Below are 13,678 nucleotides of genomic sequence, written 5' to 3'. Positions count from 1 at the left end.
CATGTAGTAAGAACTCAACAAATGTTGGCCATTATTAAAATTGCAAGTCTGGGACTTTTTCTACCATACCAAGCTGTCCCATTACATGCACTCATTGTCAAAACTTCACACTATTTGGAAAATAGAACTACAAAGAAGAGATGGGGCTGGAAACAAAATTCCTTTCAAAAATTATTTTTATTTTATTTTTTAAAAATTGTTTTATTGAAGTCATATTCATTCATCACATTGTATAATTTCAGGTGTGCATTATTATATATCAGTTTCTATATAGACTGCATCGTGCTCACCACCAATAGTTTAGCTTTTATCCATCACCATACCTACGTGCCCTTTTACCCCTTTCACCCACCCCCTCAACCCCTTCCCCTCTGGTAACCACTAATCTGTTCTCTTAATCCATGTCTTTGTTTATCTTCCAAATTTGAGTGCAATCATGCGGTGTTTGTCTTCCTCTGTCTGTCTTATTTAGACTAATATCATACCCTCAAAGTCCATCCACGTTGTGACAAATGAGACGATTTTGTCTTTTTTATGGCTGAGCAGTATTCCATTGTACATATATACAACATCTTTTATCCATTCATCAGTTGATGGGCACTTGGGTTGCTTCCACGTCTTGGCTATTGTGAACAATGTTGCAATGAACATAGGGGTACATAAAGCTCTTTGTATTGTTGACTTCATGTTCTTCAGATAAATATCCAGTAGTGGGATAGCTGGATCGCATGGTATTTCTATTTTTAATTTTTTGAGGAATCTCCATACCGTTTTCCATAGTGGCTGCACCAATTTGCATTCCCACCAGCAGTGTATGAGGGTTTCCTTTTCTCCACATCCTCTCCAATATTTGTTATTTCTTGTCTTGTTAATTATAGCCATCTGACAGGTGTAAGCTGATATCTCATTGTAGTTTTGATTTGCATTTCCCTAATAATTAGTGATGTTGAACATCTTTTCATGTGCCTGCTAGCCATCTGTATATCTTCTTTGGAAAAAAGTCTGTTCATATCCTCTGCCCATTTTTTGATCAGGTTGTTTGCTTTTTTGTTGTTGAGTTGTGTGAGTTCTTTATATATTCTGGAAATTAAACCATTGTCAGATATATGATTTGCAAATATTTTCTCCCACTTGGTGGGTTATCTTTTTGTTTTGTTCATGGTTTGCTTTGCCTTGCAAAAGATTTTTAGTCTGATGTAGTCCCTTTTGTTTATTTTGTTGTTGTTGTTTCCCTTGCCTGGGTAGACATGGTATTCAAAAAGATGCTGCTAAGACCGATGTCAAAGAGTGTACTGCCTATATTTTCTTCCAGGAGTTTTATGGTTTCAGGCCTTACATTCAAGTCTTTAATCCATTTTGAGTTACTTTTTGTGTATGGTGTAAGATAACGGTCTACTTTCATTCTTTAGCATATGACTGTCCGGTTTTCCCAACACCATTTATTAAAGAGGATTTCCTATCTCCATTGTATTTCCTTGGCTCCTTTGTCAAAGATTAGCTGTCCTTAAACATGTGGTTTTATTTCTGGGCTTTCAATTCTGTTCCATTGATCTGTGTGTCTGTTTTTGTGCCAGTACCATGCTGTTTTGATTACTATGGCTTTGTAGTGTATTTTGAAGTCAGAGAGTGTGATGCCTCCAGCTTTGTTCTTTTTTCTCAGGATTTCTTTGGCTATTCGGGGTCTTTTGTTCCATACAAATTTTAGGATCCTTTGTTCTATTTCCTTGAAGAATGTCATTGAGATTCTGATTGGGATTGCATTGAATCGGTAGATTGCTTTGGGTAGTATGGACATTTTAACTATGTTTATTCTTCCAATCCATGAGCATGGAATATCTTTCCATTTCTTTATGTCTTCTTTGACTTCTTTCAACAATGTTTTGTATTTTTCAGCATATAGGTCTTTCACCTCCTTGGTTAGATTTATTCCTAGATATTTTATTCTTTTTGTTGCAATTGTAAATGGAATTGTATTCTTGACTTCTCTTTCTGCTAGTTCGTTATTGGTGTACAGAAATACAACTGATTTTTGTAGGTTGATTTTGTACCCTGAAACTTTGCTATAGTTGCTGATTATTTTTAATAGTTTTCTGGTGGATTCTATCGAGTTTCTATATACAGAATCATGTCATCTGCAAACAGCAAGAGTTTTACTTCTTCCTTTCCAATTTGGATCCCTTTTATTTTGGAGCATCGTCTTCCATCCCTTCACTCTGAGCCTATGTTTGTCTTTAGAACTGAGATGTGTTTCCTGGAGGCAGCATATTGTTGGATCTTGTTTTTTAATCCATCCTGCCACTCTGTGTCTTTTGATTGAAGAACTCAATCCATTTACATTTAGAGAGATTATTGAAATGAGGATTTAATGCTGCCATTTTCTCTTTTTTTATGGTTGTTCTGTATTTCCCTTGTTTCTCATCCTATGTATTTCTGACTGCCATTTCAGTTTTGTGACTTTCTGTGATGGTTTTCTGAGTTTTCTCTCTATTTATCATTTGTGTCTCTGTTCTGATTTTTTGTTTAGTGGTTACCATGAGATTTATATAAAAGATCTCCTAGAGGAAATAGTCCATTTTCTGATAGCCTCTTATCTCCACTAGCCTAAGCAAGTTCCATCCCTTTCTTCTTCCCCATATGAGTTATTGTTGTCACAAATTATTCTTTTTTGTGCTGTGAGTTTGTGACCAAATTGAAGTGTTTACAGTTATTTTTGAAGCTTTCTTTCCCTTTATCTTTAACATTATAATTAAGTGTTTGCTAACCTGTTGTGATACAGAGCTGCAATTTTCTGATTTTGCCTGTTTATCTCCTTGCTCAAAGCTTTGTAATCCTTTGCCTTTTTGTCTCAGGTAAGAGGGCTTCCTTCCTTCCTCTCTTGTAAGGCAGGTCTAGTGGCAATGAACTCCCTCAGCTTTTGTTTATCTGGGAAAGTTTTTATTTCTCCATCGTATCTGAAAGAGAGTTTCACTGGATAGAGTATTCTTGGCTAAAAGTTTTTGTCTTTCAGTATTTTGAATATATCCTTCCACTCTCCCCTAGCCAGTAAGGTTTCTGCTGAGAAATCCACTAAAAGCCTGATAGAGGTTCTTTTGTATGTTTTCTTCTCTCTTGCTGCCCCTATACTTTTTTCTTTGTCATTGACTTTTGCCAGTTTTACTGTTGTATGCCTTAGAGAAGGTCTTTTGGCACTGATACAATTAGGAGTTCTATTGGCTTCATGTGCTTGTAAGTCCAGTTTCTTCCCCAGATTTGGGAAGTCCTCAGCTGTTATTTCTTTGCAAAAACTCTCTGCTCCTTTCTCCCACACTTCTCCCTCTAGAACACCTATAATTCTTATGTTGCTTTTCCTAATTGAGTTGGATATTTCTCAAAGAATTTCTTCATTTTTTAAATCTTAGTTCTCTCTCCTCCTCCACCTGAGGCATTTGTAGGTCTCTAGCATTTAGGTCACCTATTCTCTCCTCCATAAGGTCAGCTCTATATTTTATGGTTTCCTGATTATTTTTTCTCATTAATTGTGTTCTTCATATCCAGAATTTCTGTAGTTTTTTAAGGGCTTCGATTGCTTTGATGAAGTATTCCTTCTGCTCATTAATTTTATTCCTGAGCTCATTGAACTATCTTTCTGAGTTTTCTGGTAACTAGTTGAGTTTCTTTATGACAACTATTTTGAATTCTCTGTCATTTATATTGTAAATTTCTGTGACTTCAGGATTGGTTTCTGGAGATGTCGTTTTTCCTTCTGCTCTGAAGTGTTACTACAGTTCTTCATGGTGTTTGGTGAACTGATCCTTTGCTGATGGATTTGTCATAGTATCAGTTCATAGATTCTACCTGCCACTGCTGGGGAGGGGGCAGGAGCTGTGTTTTCTGATCCCACCCCATCTGCTGGAAATTGTGCCAGTAGGGCTGCTCTGCATTAACCACTCAGCGGGTTGTGCACACACACACAGGTAGGGCCTCTGTGCTCAGTGGGCAGGTCACTCTCATGCAGGCAGGGCCACTACACTTGGCAGGAGACCAGCTGAGCTGCTGCACTAGGTGGGAGGAGTACTTTCTTTCCTGTGGCCCAGGCTGTACCCACAGGTGATTCAGCTGAGCTGCTGCGCTTGGGGCTGAGCTACTACCACTCATTACTTGGTGGGGAGTGTTCCCAGGAGTGTGGCCACCACAGCATGGTGGGTGCTCCTGCAGGTCCCAGGCTACAACTCCGAAAGCATTTGCACATGGCCAGGTTGTCCCCGCCTCCTCTTACAGTTGTGCCAGCTGCTGTGTGAGGATCTGTGACCTGGATCACTGCCACCACGGAGGGGGTGGGGTGCACTCACCTAGTTCCACTGCTTCTGGGGATCCAGTCCACCCACTTTCAGATGTACAGCTGGATCTCTCAGGCATTCTGTTGCACTGTGCAGGGAATCCTCTTTTGGTTAATGAATGTCATTTAGTTGTAACTTAGAGGCAAGAGACAAAGGGAGCAACTCACTCTGCCATGATGCTGATGTCACTCAAAAAAAATTTTGTATCATATTTGCTATCAAATCTTTCTGAGGGCAATCATCCCTTTTGGACTGCCAGAAACTATAGACAAATATTTATTGAACACTAGTCATGTGGTAATTGCTAGAGATATAACACTGAGACAGAGACTGCCCCACCTTCAAGTGTCTATCATCCACTTAAGGACTTAGACAAGCAATGACAACAAGGAAAAAGGGCTCTGATGGAAGACATATTAGATGCTTTGGGAGCCTATAACTGGGAAACCTGATGTAGACTTGAGGAAATCAGAGAAAACCTTCATGGAGAATGTCACATCTAAGTTGAAATCTGAAAGACATGTAAGAGATTGGTAAGCATTTCAAACATGGAGAAGAACATGAGAGGCAAGAGGTAGCAAGGAGCATTCAAAGACTGAAGGAAGCTGACTGTGGCTGGGGTGGGCAACAGATAAAGCTGGAGAGTCCCCCAAGGCCTGTTCCTGAAGGGCTATGTGAGCCCCAGACCCCTGAACATTAACTGAATGGCAGTGTAGGAGCACTGAAGAGTTGTAAGCCTGTGAGTGACAATTGGATGTGCACTTTAAGAAGATCTGTTCTGGGTGCCACATGGAGGATGGCTTAGAGTGAGGTAAGAAGGGAGGTGAGGAAATCACAAAACTTCTACCTGCTGGCGAGCCAGGTAAAAGATGATGGAGGTCTGAGATAGGAAAGTGGTCATGGGGATGGAGAAAAGTGAATAGATCCAAGTCTTATTTAAAAGGTAAAGCCAAGAGGTTTGGTAAGTGATTAGAAGTAAGGAATGAAGTGCAAGAGGAAGAAGAAAAGAGAGAAATAAAGGAAAATGCTCAAGTTTTCACTGTGGGCAACTGGATAGATGGTGATACCTTTTACCAGGATAGGGGCAAAGGAGGCAGAACAGCTTTAAGGTGGAAGATGATGGGTTTAGGCTTAGGTTTAGGGTGTTTTGAAGCATACAAGGGTCATTCTGATGGAGATGATCTGTAGGGAACTGAATTCTCTGCAAACCATCATGTCTTATTTTCCTACTTCAGCAGGTGACTGGTGACCACATTCCTACCTCTCCAAGCAGATGAGCTCTCTATGAACCAACCAATAAGTGCCTTGAGTAACACCTGTTATCTAGAGTCTTATTAGCTTCTCATTTTGATAATCAATAAATTTAAATTTTCTCCCCTCCAAAATTCATCGTAAGCAAGAACAGGATGTAAATGCACCCAACAGATAATTACATATGTACTATGAACTCTATTTAAAGTTGGACCATTGTAATAGGTACTTGACCAATTAATATATACTTTCTAAACCAAAATTGAAGTTTTGCTCTTTATTTTGCTACCACCAACCAGGGTAGAGGGTCCTATTTTTTGTAATGTCTTCCTGTCTTATTATTCTTCACAAAATTAAACACTAAAGAATGGAACACAAGTTATTTGCATTTTTATTCTTGAAAGGAAAATTCTAAGCTTCACAGCATCACATCAGATTTCTTAATCTGAGAATGTGGCCAGTCTAGAGTCAGAAAATGTTATAGCTAAAACATTTAAATAAGTGGTTATTTTTAATTCAGAAATCCCTATGCACAAGGCTCTTTTTGACAAATTTTGGCCTATGCTGGGAGGAAGATATTTAAAGGTAACTCTGGTCTCCTCCACAATGGGTCAAGTAGCAGCTTCAGGGGAGGAAGTGGTGATGTTTTTTCACGTGTAGGCTTCTCCTAGGTGGGAGCTGCTTTCCGCGGAAGTGGCCAAGCCCAGGAAGAACCTAACCTCTATTGGGACTACACAGTTGAACACTGAGAGAATAGGAAAGCCACAGCCCACTCAGGCCAAAGGAATAATATGTGTTAAGAAGGATTCAATGGGTTGGCCCCGTGGCGCAGCAGTTAAGTTCATACATTCTGCTTCGGCAGCCCGGGGTTCGCTGGTTTGGATCCCGGGTGCAACATGGTACTGCTTGGTAAAGCCATGCTGTGATAGGTGTCCCACATATAAAGTAGAGGAAGATGGGCATGGACGTTAGCTCAGGGCCAGTGTTCCTCAGCAAAAAGAGGAGGATTGGCAGCAGATGTTAGCTCAGGGCGAATCTTCCTCAAAAAAAGCAAAAAGGATTCAAAAAGGCCACTTCCTCTAGGAAACCTTCCCTCATCTCATTCTGGCTGGGTTAGATGTGCCTCCCATTTGCTCATGTAGAACTCTAGGCTTTTCTGCCACGGCTCCTGACACTCCTTAGTGGGAGCATCTGTTCCAGTGCCCATTCCTCCACTACACCAGCGTGAGTGTGAGGGCAGAAACTGTGCCTTGGACATTTCCATCCTCCTAGTGTCGGGCGCAGTAGATACTCAATAAAATCCAATAAATAAAATTCTGAATGCCCTAGACACACATTTCTGAGGTAACTCTATCATCCATAAAGACACTTTGATGCTTAGAGCTGAATATATATAAACATGTAATTTTATAAAATCGTATTGACTGTTAGCCCTGCTGCTGACACAAAACCCAGCCCCCTGAAAAGTCCTTTTGAGGAAGGAATTGTTTTAGATGTGCCCCAAATAAACGTGGTTTTTCTTAGGTCAGCCACTATGGGAAGTTTGCCTTTTCCTCCTCCGCTCTGGTCAACCTCCATCGGGCACCACTCATACATCCTTCAGTTCAAATATATTTACTGAGCACATACTCTATGGCAAGCACTGTGCTGAAGGCAGGATGTACAGCACTGAACATGATAGAACCAGGCCCGTGCACTCATGGAGCTTACAGTCTGGTGTCCACCGGCACCTGCTCACCTCCAAAACTCCAAAGACTCTGAGACTGCCACATGGGTGTAATACATTCTCATCTCTAAACTCTTCAAAATCTAATGCACTGCTAAGACAAGCCCATGATAATTCAGGAACATCTGGTGTTTGCTGTCTGGAGCTAAATTACAAGTCTGCTAAAGTATTTTAATTTCCCCAAGGCAACTGAAAACTGATCAGTCCAAAGGGATCCATATTGAGGCCCATCCAAGTTTCCTTTGGCCTCTCTCCATGTGGGCACCTGCACAGGGATATCCCACCCGATTGCCATCTCAAGATAACCAAAGGAAGACAGTGATGTCCACCGTCATGTAGCATCGTTTGCTAAGGTCTTTCAGTTGCCTGTTTACACACCTCCTTTGCGTGAATTAGAGAAAGGCGCCCTCTCTGGGCAGGCACATTAGAAAAATGCATGCCTTCCTCCCCAGCACACGCAGCCCCATGCAGGAGTGCACGGCTGGGTGAGTGGACCTCAGCCGGGATTTCATTCCCAACGTGCCCCCTCAGCATAGCCCCAAACTGAAGCCCTGCTGCCAACTCCCTGGTCCATGCCCTGGGTGCAAAAGGCATTCACGCATTTACATCACGTATGTTTTAAATTAACATTCATAAGTAAGGCAACCAATTTTTCTGGGAAATTATTGGACCATATGGAAATCCTTTCCTGAAATCCCGGCAGTAGCCATAGAAACTTCAAGCATGACTCCAACTCATTAAACTTTTTCCAAGATTGCAGCTTATTTCTGCCAAATAACTCTGTAACTCTTCAGAACGTGTGACTTCACCGAGCTCTGAGCAATTCAGAAATGGAAAATGAGCAGAGTCTCCAGTTGCGTGGTTTGGGACCAAGCCCTGCACCTCGCTGGACAAATATCAAGGTCAGTGTTCCCACAACTTGCCAAAGTCATATCACTAAAGAAATGCAGTCTTGGGCTGGCCCCGTGGCTCAGTGGTTGAGTTCGTGCGCTCCACTTCGGTGGCCCAGGGTTTCTCAGGTTCGGACCCCGGGTGCAGGATCCACTCATCAGGCCACGCTGAAGCGGCATCCCACATGCCACAACTAGAAGGATCTACAACTAAAATATACAACTATGTACTTGGGGGCTCTGGGAGAAAAAGGAAAAAATAAAATCTTTAAAAAAAAAAAAAGAAAGAAATGCAGCCTAGTAGCCTCAGACTCCCAGAGCTCTAGTTCCCAATAAGTCATTTCTCTCAAGTAGCAAGTCAACAAATCCCCTAATCCTAGCCACTCATTATATTAAAATAAGCCACTCTCTGTACCCTTTGGGTTCAATCACTTCCAAATGCCCCTAAACTGGTAATAGTTCAAAGGACAGGCGCAAGGAAAAGGCATGGTCTTAATAATTTCCTCCACCGCATCATTCAATAAACCTGACTTGAAATGTGGCCCTAATGTCAGCTGGGCTAGCCCTGCCCTTTAAGATCTAGATAAGACAGGTTCAAATCCCAATTCCAGGTCCTGTGGAAAGTCCAGGGCTCTCCGAAGATTTCTGCAAATGGGGCAGGGCAGGAGGGATTGTGCTGGCTGCTCCATCAGTTCTGCTTCCCAGCCTCCTGGAAGTCGGGCTCTATTTTACCACCTGGGATGGTCCCTTTATGCTGGACCTGGTGTGTTCACACAGGACCAGTTCTTTCACTTGCGACCCCGTGAAGCCACTGTGAAAACGAGGCCGCTCCGGGGAGACATGACAGGGCTGCCCGATGCCAGCTGGCACTGTGTAGACACCCTGTTCTCAGAGGTCCCTGGACGCTCGGCACTGGGCGTACCTCACTACCCACGCCTGGGTCGGACATGCTGGCCTTGCTCCTGCCTCTCCCTCCTCCTCGCCCTCTTTCCAGTCACCGCCACCTAGGTCCAAATTCTCCTCACAGTTTGAGATGAGCCACTCAGCCCCTTCCTCCCAAGTCACCCCAGACCCAACTTCAAGCAAATCCTTCAAGGGGCTCAGCTGAACAAATGGGCCATTTACCCTCCCAGCAGAGGCCTTGACTTATAGCTTTTTCCGTTAATAACATTCGCCATCCTTGAAGACAGCTGCAGCTTCAGAGAGCCATTTTCTCTTTGCTTCTGCTTTTCTGATGAATGGTGCAATGGAAATCAGGCCCTTGAGCTTCTTTCTTCAGCTTGAACAAACAGTGGAAACTTTTTTTTCCCTCGCTTTTTGTTGCAGGTGCCTGGTCTCTGGTAAGTACATTCAACTTTTCCAAGCCTAGAATAAAGTCCCCAAATTATGAACTGGCAGGTGGTTTAGCCCTCCCTATTCACACTGCCAGCTACTTAGGTTTAAAGACAGAAAGAGTTTCAGTTTAAAATCTCGGTCAGGCCATGGCCCAAGGTCTGGCAGACCCCATTTGGGTGACAAGCTCTGTGTCAGACAGCCCGTCTCAGGAGCGCAGCCTCACAGTGGCTCAGGCACACCTGGACCTTCCGTGAGTTCCACAGGCAAAGGGCCGGCCTTGTTTACTCCTGTGGCTTCTTTGGCTGACAGTCATTTTGCTGTTTCCTCTGATCCTTCTCTGCCAAGCCTACTCATATATGAATCAGAAAGGGGTCAGATTCTAATTTTCTACGGTCTCTGAAAAACTAAAAAGGAAAATTGTCTTTCTGTGTGTATCTATGTGTGTGTACATATGTGTATTCGTACATACGTATGCATGAATATACATATGAATACGTATGAATAGATATACGTATACACACATATATATTATAAGCATATATATATGTGTTTGTGTATATACATTTTTTCATAAACCCCTACAGCTCATCATAGTAATACTCAACCCTGACAGCACATTAGAAATACCTGAAGGGTTTTAAAAAAAAAATGACTGGTGCCTGGGCCCATCCTAGACCCATCGTATCATTCTCTCTGGAGGTAGGACCTGGGCACCTGTATTTTGTATGAGTCTTTTTTAAACTTCCACGGAGATTCTGATGTACAGCCAGCATTAAGACCTCCTTAGAGGTCTTCTATTAGCCAGCCTTGGTGGTCTAGTGGTTAAGATTCAGGGCTTTCACCGCCACAACCTAAGTTCGTTTCCTGGTCAGGGAACCATACCACCCATCTGTTGGGTGTCACACTGTGGTGGCTGCACGTTGCTGTGATGCTAAAAGTTATGCCACCAGTAGTTCAAATAGCAGCAGGGCCACCCATAGTGGAAAGGTTTCACTGGAGCCTCCAGACTAAGACAGACGAGGAAGAAGGTCCAGGCCACCCAGTTCTGAAAAACGGGCCATGAAAACCCTACGAAGAGCAGCAGACCCCTGTCTGAGGTAGCGCCGGAAAGTGAGAGGATGGCGCAAGAAAGACAGGCAGCGTTCTGCTCTGCTGTGCACAGGGTTGCTAGGAGTCAGAATCCACCCACTGGCACTAACAACATAAGAAGTCTTGTAAGGAGAGCAGCATCACCTGGGATGCAGTCTCAGGCCACACGGCAAACCTACTGAATCAGAATCTGCATTGCAACGAGATCCCAGGTAACACATGTGCAGTTTGAGAAGCACTGCTCTAGTTGCTCTCATTTGATGGATGAGGCCCGAAGAGGCTAAGTGACTTCAGAGGTCGTGCTGCTTTCAGGAGACCCAAATGAGACTGGAGCCCAGACCTCTCTAATACCAGACCTTTTATATCCATTACATTATTATTTTTCAGATTTAGCCAATAGTTACATATTCCTTAAAATATGTATAAAGTAGTCTTTCTCAAGTTTAACACAGCTCTCTCTGCCTTGCCTATGTTTTAAAAAAAATGAAATTTAAAAAACATTTAAGACTCTCAGAGGTTTCCTTTTCTGTTGGTAGGGGACAAAATAATTGGATGACATGACAAAAAAATACTCAAGAAAAACATCGTGAAGCCGTGACAGAGAAAAGACGGAAAACATTTAACCAAACAATCACACTTAATTTGTGGACCAACAGGTTGCAGAAGCAGCCACTGATATTGATAGCAAAGAAGGAGATTGCCTACAACCTAGCAAGTCTGCATCTTGTGACAAATCGGAACTCAGCAAAGGTAAGACACCAAACCCGCAGACCGGACCTGAGGAAAAGCGCCCAAAAAAGAGGGGAGGTTGTTTACGGGCTTGCAAATTTCACAGGTGCCTTTCAGGTGAGAACAGTCCACATTTCATTATCACACATAAAGGAAACAGAAAAAATCCACAGTCCATATAAGACAGAGTTTTACAGTCAGGGTGGCCAACTCTGTGAGGAATCCAATCAATGGCACACTTCCACAGACCTAGGAACTTGCGGGATTTCCCCTCCTCCGGGTTCCAGGCTGAGCCTTCCATCTGTGCGCCCTGCACAGCCACTTTAAGACCTCAAACACACAGAATCACACAGCCCCACATGAAGGGAAACTCCCTCACAAACTTGTTCTTCCCAGCCTTTGTTTTGAACCAGTCTCCTCGACCCCATCCTCATGCTTTATTCCATTCTGATTATGCTACTTGTTTAGGGGATGATTTGGGTTCTCCACCCTGACCATGTGGCCTCGGGCTGTTTCAAGCAAACGGCCCTCCCCCATCTGACCTGCCTGTGATCCTTGTGCCCTGGCCCCACTCCTGGAAGTAGAAATATCTCCAGCCCTGAGAATGGCATCCAGTCACCAGGAATCCACAGTCCGAGGCCCGGGAGCCGTTGCTCCTCTCTGGTTCCCTTGTTCCATCACCTTAAAACTCCCAGCAATACCAAACCCCAAGGCTGCTGACAGAGCCCTGAAAAGAGGCCTCAGTCCTCTAGTCTGAGCACTGATTGTGTGGCGGCCCTGTCTCAGGGCCACTCTGTGTCCTGATGCCTTGGCTGGGGCGTTTTCCGGCTATTAAGGCAGCTGCTCAGCTTCTCCATGCAGTTTGTGCTTTCATGGCTGTGGCTCCCATGAGAGGCAGAATGACTGGTGTTTTGGTTCCCTGCCTGTCAAAAGTGATCCGCAGCCAAGGGCACATTCCTTATGTGATATGTACCGCTTCTCCGGCTATCTCTGGTGAGCTCAAAGAGCAGAAATCTCCTCTGCTAATGGCAAGGAGTACAGAAAAAAGACTGCAACTCCAAGAGGCCACACGACCAGGGAAAACGCCCCTCTGCAAAGACACGCAGAAATTTTCCTCCAGCCCTTTGGATGCCTGCTCTCGTGAAGCCAGCTGGACGCCAGGCCTGCTTTGGGGCAGCACTGGGAAGAAGGCAGCAGTTGTTAGAGGGTAATTAAAGGCAGACAAAGTGCAGGGAGGCCAGGAGGCTGCCGTGAGGTCAGGCAGGGTCAGGCAGGACATGGCTCAGCTCAGGCCTGTAAAATACCCATTAGCCACCGACAGACAGGAATGGCCATTTAAGCACAGTCCAAAGGTGAGAAACTCTAACTGTAGGGACCTAACAAGTCTTCCTTCATAGAACTCCACCATCAGATCCATTCACTGATCTCAAGTGGCTTCTACTGGGGACTCCTTGGGGGAAGTCCAAGAAGCCCTGTTTCTTAATATCAGATGATTTGACTGACAGGAAACTTTTTCCTAGTTTGTGGCATGTTGAGTGAATGAATGAATGAATGAATAAGAGAAGTAGGAATAAGTGTATTCCGTAGAAGAACCAGTAGCAAGGATTTAGCTTCAGGCCAAGATTTCTCACCCTCCTTAACCTATCTCTGAAGACCACACTGACAGTTGAGTTTCAGGAATGCCCCACCGAGGCTAGGGATATGATCCTTGTGGACTGGGACCAACGTCAACAGTAATAATAATAGCAATCATTTGTCAGAGAGCTGCTGCTCCTGGCACTGTGTCATATGTTGTATTAGATAAGACTCTTGCGTGTTCTGTGTGAGCTACTTTGAGAAGAGGGTTATTTCAGGAACAGATGTGATAGCTGTTCCATAATGCATTTAGAGAGGTGTTTTAAAACACTTAGAACAACAATGTTTACAAAAGTGGTACCCTCTGGGACGAATAGAACAGTGCTTTTTAAGTGAAAAGAAAAAAGAGGACTCTTGCTATTACAAGTAATAAAACCCAACTTAAAATGACACAAGTGTAAAAAAAGAAGTTGTTGCTGATACAGGGAAATCACCTTGAACCCGTGACTAGGAACGTTCCTAGGCTTTCCTAGGGCAGGGAGTGAACCAGTAGACTCTCTCTGCTCTTAACATCTGATTTATTTTTTTCTCAGACTGGCTCTTTTAGCTTCCTGAGCCATGTGATAGAAAACACAACCACCACCACCACCCACATTTATGTGCTATCATCTCACCTCTCAAAGCAAACAATTACCCGGGGCTTGTAGGGGTATATAAGATGTCACTGGTAAAGGGCTAGAAAATGGAGGCTTTGAAGAAACTGAACG

The sequence above is a fragment of the Equus quagga genome, chromosome 4 (assembly GCF_021613505.1).
Source record: "Equus quagga isolate Etosha38 chromosome 4, UCLA_HA_Equagga_1.0, whole genome shotgun sequence".
Classification (NCBI taxonomy): Eukaryota; Metazoa; Chordata; class Mammalia; order Perissodactyla; family Equidae; genus Equus; species Equus quagga.
This window is presented reverse-complemented; position numbering follows the sequence as displayed.